This window comes from Papaver somniferum, chromosome 4, assembly GCF_003573695.1.
Source record: "Papaver somniferum cultivar HN1 chromosome 4, ASM357369v1, whole genome shotgun sequence".
NCBI lineage: Eukaryota > Viridiplantae > Streptophyta > Magnoliopsida > Ranunculales > Papaveraceae > Papaver > Papaver somniferum.
In genome coordinates this window covers 35,412,067-35,426,481 of record NC_039361.1, presented here as the reverse complement: position 1 = coordinate 35,426,481, position 14,415 = coordinate 35,412,067, and the positions used below count along the sequence as shown (strand labels likewise).

General features: G+C 37.3%; 1 long non-coding RNA gene across 1 annotated transcript; it reads left to right on the top strand.

The window, feature by feature from the left end:
- The first annotated feature begins 12,388 nt into the window (after positions 1–12,388).
- Positions 12,389–13,455, top strand: LOC113273725. Its single transcript, XR_003322570.1, has 3 exons — positions 12,389–12,445; positions 12,572–12,641; positions 13,345–13,455. It is a non-coding gene; the product is annotated as an uncharacterized LOC113273725 (long non-coding RNA).
- The last annotated feature ends 960 nt before the right edge of the window (positions 13,456–14,415 follow it).

Genomic DNA, 14,415 nt, shown 5'->3' with positions numbered 1-14,415 from the left:
CTTTGCTAAAATTTCGGCCGGAAACGCGTTTTTCGGTCGGAATTGATTTGTCTTGGCCGGATTTTTTTTTCTTTTTAAATTGAGTGGACTAATCTCACGTACAAAAATTAAAAAGATTAATTCACTCACTAGTATTATTGCTTGTTGCTGTGTTTGAATTTCTTGAGCTAAAATTATTATTTGGTGTTGATGATGAGGAAGGTGAACAACCAGATTTACTAATACTATGTTTCTTTTAAGTGATTATCGATACGAGGATATAAAATATGAAACCGAGATTTTACCGAGATTTTAAAACGGAATTTCCCCGAGACAAAGTTGTACCAGTATCTCGGTGTCGACCGAGACAATCCGAAATCCGAAATTGACTACTTTGTTCTCAACTCAATTTCCGTGATCAATCCTGCTATTACGAGTCGGAAGTTAGGGATCTCAGAATTTTCCGAGTCCGTTTCGAATTGAACTTTTGGGCAACTTTGTTCTGCTGTCGTTTTTGATTTTATGAGCATGGCTCAGGTTTCAGAAGTTAGTGCAGTGGTGATACACAAAGGATGGGCTAACCCTAACATTATATTAGCCGCCGCATCTCTGCATATGAAACCCCCCTGCAATTTCAGTGTTTCCTTGAGATGCCCCATCCATATTGATCTTGATCCAGTCTAAATAGGTTTGATCCAGCCCATCAAGATGGTTGTTGATATTCTTGTTATATTTGTAGGGTTTATAATAAATGGCATTCCAGGTAGCACATGATAGTCGAGATAGGAGGATGTTCCACGAAGCGACATTTACTTGACAGTGAAAGAGTATGTGAACAACAGTTCCCGGATCAGAATTGCATTGTGGGCAGATGTTGGAGTTGGTGAGGTGGATATAGTTTAGCATATTGAGGGTCGGTATACCTTCATTGATTGTTTCCACAAGAAAAGTTGTGCTTTTCGTGGACACGGTAGTGTCATAGGAACTTAGTCGGTGGTTAGGGGTTTTAATGCAATTGATCCGTCGTGCTAGTTAGGCTTTTGTAACCAGGTGATGTGGTTTATCTTTCGGAATATGTAAAAGGTCATATAATCATGTATGTGGTGTTGTCATTGGGGATGTGGATATTCACAATTCTTTGGACTGCGACGAGAGGGATGAGGTTTTAATTGAGAAGATTAAAGGATCGATGATATTGTTTGTACCGTGTATAAATACACGGAAGGCCCGCAAATCAAGCCCGTGAAGGAAGATTCCAGAAGTCTTGTTGTCCAAGTTGCTTGCATATGAAGTTTGTATAAGAATTAGGGTTACATAATTATACAAATACATGTATATATCCTAAAATCTAAGAGGATAGGGAATCTTAGGTTAGCTAACCATTACCAATTGTATCATGATCATCAATAAAATCACTCCCTATGGGATTCCTCCGTGGATGTAGGCAACACTTGCCGAACCACGTTAAATCTTTGCCTCCTTCTTTATTTTTCGATCGTCTTTTATCCCTAATTCACATAATCATCATCACATCATCGTGTTTAGTGCCTATAAGTAATTTTGGGTACAAACATTGGGGCCGACTAAGGGGATTCGAGTGAAACGATCGTGTTTTTCCGTTGAGAAAGGTGCGGCAAAACCCTCGAAATTCACGCACGAATTTCCATGCAAAAATCAGCAAGAAAAAAAAGGGTTTATACGAAAACCGTTACAACCATGAAGAAACTGTTGCGAAACATTGAAGAAAGCTTGGAAAAAACAGCAGCATAAAATGTTGTGAAATCCAGAGAAACAGTAACAGCGGAAAGTGTTGCAGTCTAGCGTTACAACAACATCTATCATGTACATCCATATTCATCCATCCTCATGTACGAATCTTCATCCAGAGGATCCAGTCCGTCAAATCCATGATCCGCCTCAACAAAGACAGGCGTATGAGAGAACGCCACGTGTCACCAGCAAGACCGAACCGCTGCAATTCAAACCGATCTGGTTCAGACCGTACGGGTCCAACCAGTCAACACATCAGCATATTGTCTAGTCAGCTAGACACGTCATCAGTCTTTTCCATGTCAGCGATGACCACATCAGCAACAAGGACACGTCAGCAGACGCCACGTCAACAAAGATCGCCTTGTCAACGACCACCACGTCAGCATCGTCATCTGCCATGTCAGCATCTTTTCTCGGATATACTTTTCCATGTCAGCACTTTTGGTTGCCACGTCGTCAGTAATATACAGTCAGCTTCACCACGTCAGCAGTTTTGCATTGTCATCACTGCCACATCAGCGATAGCACGCGCTCTTCATGAAAATCTTGTTTCGTCAATAACGTTTTCGTTTTAAGTCCGAATTGAGTCGTTTATGGCTCGTTGGAATCGTCTTTCAATTCCCTACAAAATGGAAGCAAAAGTTCATGTGTTCGAGAAACTTTGATGTGCACTTGGAGCAGCAACATGATCGAGTTCGAGATTCGTGGATCGCGACATGATCGAGTTCGAGATGAGGATTGCTTATACCCTTCAATGTTTAGCCTTGCATCACATCGCAATCACCTAAAGCCTCACCTTGCACGTGAACACTTAAGTCTTTATTTTATCACAAGCATTATATCTCGTCTTGCACACGAGTATGAAAGACTTGCACCTTGGAAAGCATAAAGTCTCGTCTTGACAACGAGCCCAATGCACGATGTTGGTACGTCCAAAGTATTGTCTCAACCACGAGCCCAATGCCCGATATTGGTCCAAAGACTCGTACTCAACACAAGCAACAGCCATCCTGCCCAAGCAGCGAGTGCTACATCCCTGTTACGTTGCGAGCAAAATCCTTACCCCAACCGCAAGCACACTACATTATGCTCAAGTCTCGATTAGCTCTCGAGCATCATCAAGTCCAGCACGTGGAAAAAAGTCTCACCTAGAACGTGAGAATATTTTATTGCAGATGATTACAGTTAGGAGCGTTTTTGTAATATCTCTACTCATGCTAGGGATAGAGTTAAGTCATCGACGGTCGACACAGAAGGAAAAAAAAATTCTTAACCCCTAACAAGTTGGCGGTTAAGAGGGGGCAATGTTTGTACCGTGTATAAAATACACGGAAGACCCGCAAATTAAGCCCGTGAAGGAAGATTCCAGAAGTCTTGGTGTCCAAGTTGCTTGCATTTGAAGTTTGTATAAGAATTAGGGTTACATAATTATATAAATACATGTATATATCCTAAACCCTAAGATGATATGGAATCCTAGGTTAGCTAACCATTCCCAATTGTATCATGATCATCAATAAAATCACTCCCTATGGGATTCCTCCGTGGATGTAGGAAACACTTGCCGAACCACGTTAAATCTTTGTCTCCTTCTTTATTTTTCGATCGTCTTTTAGACCTAATTCCTATAATCATCATCAAATCATCGTGTTTAGTGCCGATAAGTAATTTTGGGTACAAACAGATGTGTATAACTGCTTGGATGGGGTATCAAAGTGCAGGATCAAGGTTATTAGTGAACTGGGGAAACAATTTTTCCTGGATAGGTGTCATGAAACCATTGTCGATCCGATAAACTAGATTTTCTTTAAGTGTAGGTATGAGGGACGCTAATTGCCTCTATTGATGCTTGAGATGTCTTCAAGAATAGGTTGTTGTTTAAGATACTCCACATTGCATAGGGTGAACCATATGGAATTATGTTTCTTATGAATGATACAAAATCGCTTCATTATTAGCGTTTTGTTATGTTCACTGCTGCTTCGGATGCCCATCCCTCCCCCAGTTTTGGGTTCAATTAGTTTATCCTATCCTAAGAGGTGATGTTTTCTGACAGAAGAATTATGTTCCAAAAAAAAGTCCTAGTAATTTGACCTTCTTTTTTATGCACGTGGGCAGAGATAAGTTGTGTTTTCGTAAGGTGGTTAGGAGTAGGGGTGAGAGAAGAGTTTACGATTCTTAACCTCCCTGCTAGAGTTACGCATTTTGTCATTCAGCCTTCCGCTTTTCGCATCAGTCGTTGAAGCAGAGGCTCAAGGATGTGACAAGAGGTTCAATTGGACTCCCAAGTAGATAGGGGTTGGCATGTAGAAATCCTGACAAAGTGCATCCATTTGTTACCGATCAAGCCTTGGGTGATGGATAATGACGGATTTCAATGTATTAATTCGCTGACATGCTGATGGATTGTACACTTAGAGAAGTCGTTTGAGCTGGTTAGTGATTTTCCTTGAAGCCTTATATGTTATTAGAAGATTATCTACATACACAAGATAGAGAATTGGATGAGCTTTGTGTGAGATGCGAAATCCTTCTAAGATTTTTTAGGCCTCTAGATTTCCAAGGTTTTTCGAGAAATTTCCATACAAATAATAAACACATATGACGAAATGAGGATCTCCATGCCTTATTCCTATATCTGGGGTGATGTATCCATGCGACTTGTTGTTGATGTTGATAGAGTATGTGACAGTTGAGATGCACAATATAATTTACTATACAAAAACTGGAGGGAAACCTAACTCGATAAAACTTATCTAATAAAATCTCAATATGGGGTATCATAGACTTTTTAATACCCTTGTATCCGCTTCTTCGGGGTCTATGAAAGTAAGGAAGGGGAAATTTATCAAGTTTCAACAAAAGGTACAAACATTCCTTGTAAGCAAATCTCTACCAAGGCATCTTCAGTTATGTCCTCATGTCATTCCAAAGAAAAATGTCAGAATCACGTGATATACTTTCTGATTTCTTTATCTTCCTGATGTAACTTTCTTCTTGGCGGACTAGAACTTTTTCTTAAAACAAGCGGATCATTTCCGATGACTTCAGGTTATCGTACTTTGTGAATGTTGTTTCCGAGAGAGACTTTGAAATTATTTTAAGAATGGTTTGTGATCGACCGTGTATGCATTTATGGAAGATGCGAGCGGCTGACGTGCTCTCTGACGTTTCCGTGCCCATTGTACGTTTTTAATTTGAAGGATGTACTAGATTTTGTGCCCGTGCTACGCTCGGGCATTTTTGTTTTTTTAGCCATATCTTTTATTAGGTGTCATGGGGTTTCGTCATGTCCCATCACGATATATTTTTGATAAGGTGTGGCTCGGCTTCGTCTTCGCCTCGCCCCATCCCGATACATTTGATTTGGTAAAGCTCGGCTTCGCCTCACCCCAGTCCCGATATGATTTGGTAAAGCTCGGCTTCTCCTCGCCCAAGTCCCCATTTGATTTGGTAAAGCTCGGCTTCGCCTCGCCCCAGTCCCAATATGATTTGGTAAAGCTCGGCTTCGCGTCGCCCCATCCCTGATATGATTTGGTAATGCTCGGCTTCGCCCAAGTCCCCATTTCTTGTAATCTTATTAAAGTTGCTAGAACTCTGAAATTCACGTTGTGTCTTGATGAGAGTACAATGATTCTTAAGAGATTATGTGTTTTGATTAGTTAGGAGTCAACTATTCTTCATATGCACTTTCCCATTTGACAACAAAATGAACACTGGCCTCGCTAAACTACTTCTGAGATATCCTACTCATCATGTTGTTGAAATGCCGTTAAAAATATAAACAATTATAATATGAAGAAGCATATAAAAATGACATTTAAGAAAACATTGAGACGATGAAAAGCACCATCATAATGCACTTATACTCTGTCTCTTCAACTGAGAAAGGAAGTGGTTCAATAGAGAACGTGAAATTATCCGGTAGCTTGATTGAGTGGTTTTACACTGCAAAGTTCTCTAAATGATAGTGCCATTGCAAAATCGAATGCTTTGGCAACTGGTACTGCCACTTGAATCCCCCACTTGTGTATACTGAAAATTGATAGAAAAGAATTGTAAAAGCAAATATGTTGTGGTAACTACATGAGATAATATTATGAAGGTCCGACTCTGCTTCTCATTAGGAACAAAAGGGAACCACAATCTAGTATACTTGGAAACTACAATGTTCTTTCTAAGTTGAACAGATACATTCAGTATGATACATAACATGCACCGCAACAAATATGAAGGAAATTGTACGACAAAACCAAGAAGGTGTGCTTTGTCACAAACTTTGTATGCAAAAAAATTAGATATAACTAAATGTCATATAACCGAAAAATAAGAAAAGTAAGCTCACAAGAGCATGAACTAAAACATAATGTGTATATAAAATATAAAAACAATAGATATATATATTTGAGTTAGATAAAACCGATTCTCCGCTTGTGTTAACCTCTTCCAACAATAATATTTTTTAGGATTCATGACTGTTGGGTCATGAACATGTAACAGCTACACCGAGAAGGATAACGCCATATGTTGGTGCTGATTTATACATAGTTTCTCATAGTTCCCATTCTTGATGATGCATAATGCTTAAGCTTTATTATAGACCTCATCGTTCCTTTGTATCGCCCTTTACTGCTGTCGATAGGCGTCCTGAAAAATTGAATATACCTACAACTTTCCAGTTCACCAAATATATATGGACAATGAAACGAATGACTTCCACATAAATTACTTTTGGAAGCTAGCCGAGCAGCAATATGAACTGGAAAGGCATTAGTTATCCCAGCTAGAATTGGGTTAGAATTAACACGTCTAACTGGATATAAGGATTTGTGCAAGGAACCGTAGACGTGCAAATGCTAACCAAGTTCATATATGAGCAGCAATTTCTCCATTTATAGCATGAAAAGAGTTCAATAATTATTCCTTTTTCTGTCCTATAAAACAGTTAATAGTGATTCACAATTTGTATAAGTAACAGGACATCATCAACCTAACCAATGTAAAATACGCATACCTTAGTTCTACCCTTAAGTTGAAGGTATTGCGCAATTCTTTGGCTTCCACATCATGAGACTTAAAATTTGGAGGGCCTGATCTTGAGCTTTTGTTGATTTCAGCTAGCTTGAGAACTTTCTTAAGCATTTACACAAAAATATCCTTAAACAAATTTCCAGATTTAATATACTGCCATGTTTATTAGCTGAACGACAGAAGCTAAACATACACACAATCAATGAAGAAGAAAATTGGTAACAACTTACTATAAAGATTTGATAGTAGCACAACAATTCAAGGTAAAAAAGAGAAGAAAAAAAAATCAACATAAAATCATGGGAGAACGGAGAATCAAAACATAGCGGGAGAGGTGGAAGTGAAAATGACATAATTACACAATTAGAGTGATTATTACAAAAACCCTAGACTGTAATCAGAAAAATTACCTGCAATAGTCTTCCTTCTCAAAAAGAACTTGAAAAATAAGGAACGGAGAAGAAAAAAGAAAGATTTTTTTTTTTTTTTTTTTTTGCGGTGGATAGGGGAGAATAGAGGAGAAGAAGGAAGAAGACTAGGGAAGAATTTTTTTAGTTTTTTTTTCTCTCGATTTTTTTCGTTTTCTTTTTTCGGGATAAATAAAGAAATTTCTTTATTTTGTGAAGAAAAACCTTGTTTTTCTCTCCTTTGAGGAAAAGTGAAACAGAGCAATTCTGTGAGAGGGTGACGGTCACCGTTCAACGTGGAGCCTAAGGAGCTTAGGATTTTTCTCGATTGATTTCTTCACCTAGTTGCAAATCGATCTCAACCAAACTCTTATCATCATCCAAGAACTCTCAAACCCCCATCTCCGATTACCCCACTATCATTCTTACCGATTTAGACTCATTCTCAGTTGCTCTTCCCAAAACCAAACCCTAGATTACAATAGAAATCCTGAGATTAAACCCTAATAAAATCATAAAAATCTTGAGCTACAATATCAAGATCAAAGCAAAGAGGATAGGAAAAAATCAAATTCATACCTGGTTAAGAGTTATCGTTTGTGTACCTGTTGAGATCGAAAGAGATTAGGGCTGAATTCAATTTACCTGTTGATTCGAAATAGAACCCAATCCTCCTCGAAACAACTACTTGAGATTGACATAAGGTTAGAGATTAGGGCTAGGTTGTTGAAATCAAAAGATTTACCGAAGGTTAAAGACTCAGTGAAGGAGACGAAGAATTTTTTCGAAATCAAAAGACAGAGTTGAGGAAACGAAGAGTTATGTTTTTTCTTTTTTCTTAGGGTTTGGTATTTTTTTTTTTTGGTTTTATGTTTTGTGGGACCAGCAAATATCACCTTGCTAGTCATTCCCACCACCCATACGCTTTTTTTATTTGTGTTTCATTCTCATACCCTGCAAAAGATAAAGTCTCCAGTAGAATAAAAACTCGAATTAAGAAGTATAAAAGCTTACCCGACATTAGTTTCAATCTCTCACAACAATTCAAAATACTTATGATCAACAATAGCACAACAATTCAAAAACAATACTTATCCGGCTGGTGATGAAGAGACACCGCTTTACGACAAATCAAATCAGAACACCCATTCTTCAGTCTCCCATCACCTATAAAATCAAAACAAAAGTAAATCATTAATAAATAAATCAAAGAAACTGGTATGGGTGACGCGAATCACTAAACACCGATCCTACTTAATCAAGCAATTAAAACACCAGCAGAATCCTACTTGAAAACAACTACAACAAGTATAAAAAAATTGAAGCAAAGTAATTTAATTCATTATTTCTCCAGGATAATACATCAAAAAGCAAAAAATTAACAGCAATCATAGATTCAATCGTACAGTAATTACAGCAAGAGAAGCAACACTAATGGGAGAAAACCGAAACCCTAACCCTAGATTTTTTTATACCTGTTTTTGTCGATCGATTTGAAATCAGAAATTGAAGGAAGAGATTCTTTTTTTATTACCTTGATCAAAACTTGCTGATGAAGATCCGGGAAGGAATTTCAGGGCTGGGAATGAATCAGATCGATTTTTGTTTTTTGTTTAGCTTCCCCTGTTAACTGAGAAGGCGCTTCCCCTAAATCACGTTAGAACTGATAAGCCTTCACCTACAAAATCAAAACACATCTAAATCAAACCTTCTAATATGATTTCAAGGTAAAAAAGAGAAGAAAAAAAAATCAACATAAAATCATGGGAGAACGGAGAATCAAAACATAGCGGGAGAGGTGGAAGTGAAAATGACATAATTACACAATTAGAGTGATTATTACAAAAACCCTAGACTGTAATCAGAAAAATTACCTGCAGTAGTCTTCCTTCTCAAAAAGAACTTGAAAAATAAGGAACGAAGAAGAAAAGAGACGCGATGGAGAAAGATTTTTATTTTTTTATTTTTTTATTTTTTATTTTTTTTGGGGTGGATAGGGGAGAATAGAGGAGAAGAAGGAAGAAGACTGAAGAAGAATTTTTTTAGTTTTTTTTTTCTCTCGATTTTTTTTCGTTTTCTTTTTTCGGGATAAATAAAGAAATTTCTTTATTTTGTGAATTCTTTATTCTGTGAAGAAAAACCTTGTTTTTCTCACCTTTGAGGAAAAGTGAAACGGAGCAATTCTGTGAGAGGATGACGGTCACCGTTCAACGTGGAGCCTAAGGAGCTTAGGATTTTAAAGAAGTTAGATAATATTCTGGAAAAGGGTAGTCAGTTATTTCATCTGGGTACAACGACTTCATAGCATCTCGACCGCTTTCTTAGTCATGCGATAGTGGGCCTGTAGGAACTTGGAAATAACGTCTTCTGAGATGTTTGCAGGTAGTGAAAACTACTACCACACCCAATTTTCTGATTTTTCCCACTGAGAAACCCACGTCCAGGAAAAGTCAAGCTCGCACCCATTTTCTGGATTAAAATATCCCTCACACCCATAATTTCTAAAATTATGTCTTCATTCTTCCTCCGTTTTCTTTAATGGCTTTTTTTTTATCATGAGAAGAAAGTTCAGTTCTTCTTCAAGCAAGAAGTTGTTGGCTTCTTCTTCAATTAGATTACACCTGAATTATGAGGGGAGATCGAGACTTGGATTCAGCTAATGGAATAGTTAACGGCATCACTGGAAGAATCAAATTAATCGGTTTGCTGATGTTGATTTATGTGAATTAATGGATCGATTTTGAGATTGAGACAGAGACTTGAACACTGGATTCTCGGTGATGCTCTACAACAACAAACAATCGATCTGGTATTGTGTTTGATTGAAGAAGGTGTTAGAAGGAATGAGAACGAATGGGTACTTGATTGAACAGAGAATTATTAACAGCAACAACAATGGATTTGTGGTGATGATTGGACCAATGCATAACCTGTTACGGTAATGATTCTCGAGGAAAAGATGCGTTCATTGAATCAACTGCCATGGCCACTGACCGAAATGGATTTTTAATTTAACAATTAGCTCAAATTTTTTGATTTTAAAGTTTTTAATTTGTGTTCGATGTGTTTGATAAAATGGCTGATAGAAAGATTGTTTTTGTTTAATGTTTTATTCAGGTATTAGAATTGGCTGGAAATGCATCAAGAGATAACAATAAAAATCGCAGTAAGATGCTATTTGAACAACCAGCAGAGGATCGACTAACTAAGCCGGAAGAAAAAGAAAACGGTGAAACCGGCCTTAAACCTTACCTGATGTATCTAAACCAAAACAAAGGTTTCTGTTACTTTAGTTTAGGAATTCTTTCTCACCTCACCTCGTGACAGTTATTGGGAAAATACTACAAAACTCATGGATGGCTGCCAATGTTCAGAACCCTCAAGTCAACAAATTACGATTACTCATAGTCTACTTGCTTATTGGATTAAGCTCAACATTTTTCATACTCGTGAGAAGTCTTTCTATAGTTTCTATGGAATGCAGTCAACGAAATCTTTGTTACCACAGCTAATGAATTCTCTTTTCCATGCCCCGGTACATTTTTACGACTCTACACCTTTTGGAAGGATTATAACTCTGGTAAGCATGACAAAATTTTGAATTAAGATCAAATTTGGTCTGATTTGAGCATCATAGTCCCTGATCTCCCATTTGAACTACCATTTTCACTCCCTACCGCGATTAATGCGTATTCTATTCTTGGAGTGCTGCTGAGTCCATATGGGGAAGATAATGTTGTTGTTGAGGTTGCATAACGTGTTATGCATCTACAAAAGTTGTTGCATAACTTGTTATGCAGTCTAGAAAATCTGCATAACCTGTTATGTAGGTTTAATTGCAGATGATGGTATAAATACATGAAAGAAGATGATGGTGTAAATACATGATTTTGACCAAGAGCCCCCAAATAACTGAAAGATAATGGTTTGCGTGGGAGTTAATGAAACATGAAAGAAGATGATGATGTGGTTATGACTGCATAACATGTCATTCAGTCGAGAAACTGTCTGCATAACATGTTATGCATTCGTGAAAATGGATGCATAACCTGTTATGCATCTACAAAATTTGTTGCATAACTTGTTATGCAGTCCAGAAAACCTGCATAACCTGTTATGCGTCCGAAAATATGGCTACATAATGCATTATGCATCGAGAAAATAGATGCATAACCTGATATGCATCCGTAAATATGGATGCATACTGCATTATGCATCAATTTTTTATATGTTCGGCTAAAATCAACCAAAACAATGGTTACATAACTTGTTATAGATGCATAACTTTGTTATGCAGATACATAACTTGTTATGCAGTCGAAAAAATGGTTGCATAATTCGTTATGCGTCTGCAGAATGTGTTATGCATCGTTTTTGTTGACTGCATAATGGTTAAGTATCAAGTTTTCAAAAAATTTCCCTAAAATGAGGATCACCTCCGATTTTTTCGTTAAAAACAAAAATTTGATATTCTTGTTTGTACTCGTTGCGTAGCTCTTTTAAAAAGATTTCCAACCATATAAAATTTGTAAAATTCTAAGGCGCGGATTTTTAGATATGTTATGTCCAAGTTGCTTTGCCAATTATACCCCTGAAAAAGATAGTATGCATAACGAGTTATGCCTGAAAAGATAGTATGCATAACCAGTTATGTATTGATTCATATAATAATTTCATATAATTATCGGTGTCACGGTATACAAAATTAATTGTGGGCCTGAGAACGAGAATATTAGTTTTTTTGGGTCTCCCCCTAATTTTCCCTTGCAGTTAGTTGGTTCCTCATAGTGAATCCATGGGTAGGGATGCACAGGAACCGTCCCGTCCCATGGAACCGTACCGGAACCGCAGGAACCGTACCGGTACCGTCCCGGAACCGCGATCATACGGGACAGGTACAAGTACCAAAAACTGGTACCGTGCCTAGAGTAGGTACAAGTAACGGTTCTAGGCTATTCCCGTCCCGTAGTACCGAGGATCTGTATCCGTTGATTTTAGGATTAAATCCTGGCCGTTGATATTAGGGGTTATACCCTTTTCTTAGTCTCCATCGTATTCTCGGACATTCTCCTCGTTTCGTTCTCCTTCTTCCTTCTTCCCTCTCTCTTTTTTCAGTTTTCTCTCAGAGAAGAGAAGATGCCAAACTTTTAGTTTTGATTTCCTTTCCATCATCATCATCTGTATAAGACTTCAGTATCCATTTACGTAAATGGATCTGCTCTGAAGAACTGTTTTTCTTTTGTATCAACAAAGAGGTGAAGAATATGAAGATCGTTTAATCCTCTTTGTTCTTTGGTCTCTGTGTATTTTTTTTTGGGGTTTATGTACTCTGAAGAACAAGGTTCATGTTCTAATATATTTCGTTTTGAATAATACTGCAGTTGGAAGTAGAGAACGGAGATTTGAGGTCATCTGTCAGTGATAATTCTTCAGTTGCTACTGAAAATCGAGGTAAGATCATCTTTAATCTCTAGTTTTATGTTTTGGGTTCAATTTTGATTTTATTTATTTTCGATTTTGATTTTGATTTTGATTTTGTATGGAACTAAGAAATCATGATAAGCTTCAGTTCTCTTCATCTTTCTATTTTTTTATTAAAATAAACGTATACCCAATCTCAAGTTGTTTTCCAGATTAGCCTTTTCTCCCACTCTTTGTTCTTAAAAATGAATTCGGAGTTTCTGATCTAGTTTGGGACAAATTTATGATATTTTGAGGATTGTTGTTTTCTGTTCACAATGTTGTATTATTGGATAGTTTGTTACAAATTGAATTAGTTAACTGAGGTTATATGTGATTATGATGTTTATTGATAGGAAGTCTTTATGAAATTATGTTTGGGTATGAATGAATTGAATTTTTTGTGAGAAACATATCTCAATTTCAGGCATTGCCATAAGTAAGTCCTTGTTATAATCTAAGGATGTGTAATTTCTTTTGAAATTGAAAGAATAATCTGCAACATGGTTATGTGAAATTGGTTTTGAAATCCAGATTAGCTTTCTGTAATTCCTTTGAATTTGTGGTGTTAACCAATAGTTTCTTTGAAGAAGACGGTGAACACTTTAACTTATGTTTACCCTTATCTGCTCTAAGATGCAGGTGTCCCTGGACCTGTTTTGTTTAACACTTTAACTTTTGTTTTTCATTTCAGATGGATGCAAATACAACTCAAAGTGAAGCTGCAACTGAAATTGGTTCCTCTATTCACCCTACATCTGTACCTGCACCTTCTGCTGATGCTCAGCAAGCTGCACAATCTGCTCCAACCGAAGCTGCAAATAATGATGGTGATGTAGCCGCGAAGCCGAAATCCAGTTCAAAAGTTTGGAATGAGTTTATAAAATTAAATGGGGAATGGGCAGAATGTAAGCATTGTAAGAAGAAATTGAAAGCCGGTAGTCAAAAGAATGGTACGTCTGGATTATGGAAACATTTGAAGCATTGCACCAAGAATCCTAATAAGAAGCAGGTGAAAGGACAGCAATTATTGGTGGTTGAACCCCAAAAGCCAGGTGAGGATAGTAAATTAATTGCATCTAATTTCAGTCAAGAAGCGTGCAGAAGGGCTCTTGTTGTGTTTATCATTGTTGATGAGAAGCCATTCAGAATTGTTGAAGGCGAAGGGTTTAGGGCCTATTCGCAAATGTTGGAGCCTAGATTCAAAATTCCGAGTCGTATGACCATTTATAGGGATCTGTTACAACTCTATGTAGATGAGAAAATTACTTTGAAACGTTACTTTGCAGCTTCCAAAATGAGGGTGTCCTTGACAACTGACACATGGACTTCACCTAACAATTATAACTACATCTGTGTTACTGTTCACTTTATTGATCAAAATTGGAAGTTACAAAAGAGAATCATAATGTTTTGTCAAATTGAAGGTCACACAGGCAGTGATATTGGTCAAATGTTAGAAAGATGTTTATTGGATTGGGGTCTTGAGGATGTGTTTGGGGTTACTCTAGACAACGCCAGTGCTAATACGAAGGCAATTGAATATTTGAAGCAAAGTGTGATTGGTTGGACATCAGCTCCAATTAGAGCCGAATATTTGCACGTAAGTTAGTTTTTCTGATTTGTTCATTTCTAAATTCTAATATTTGCATGTGTATCTGTAATTTATCAATTTCAGTGTATGTGTACATTTCGTTTCAGTGTATGTGTACATTTACTAAGCCTAATATTTGCATGTGTAATCTAATATTTGCATGTGTATCTG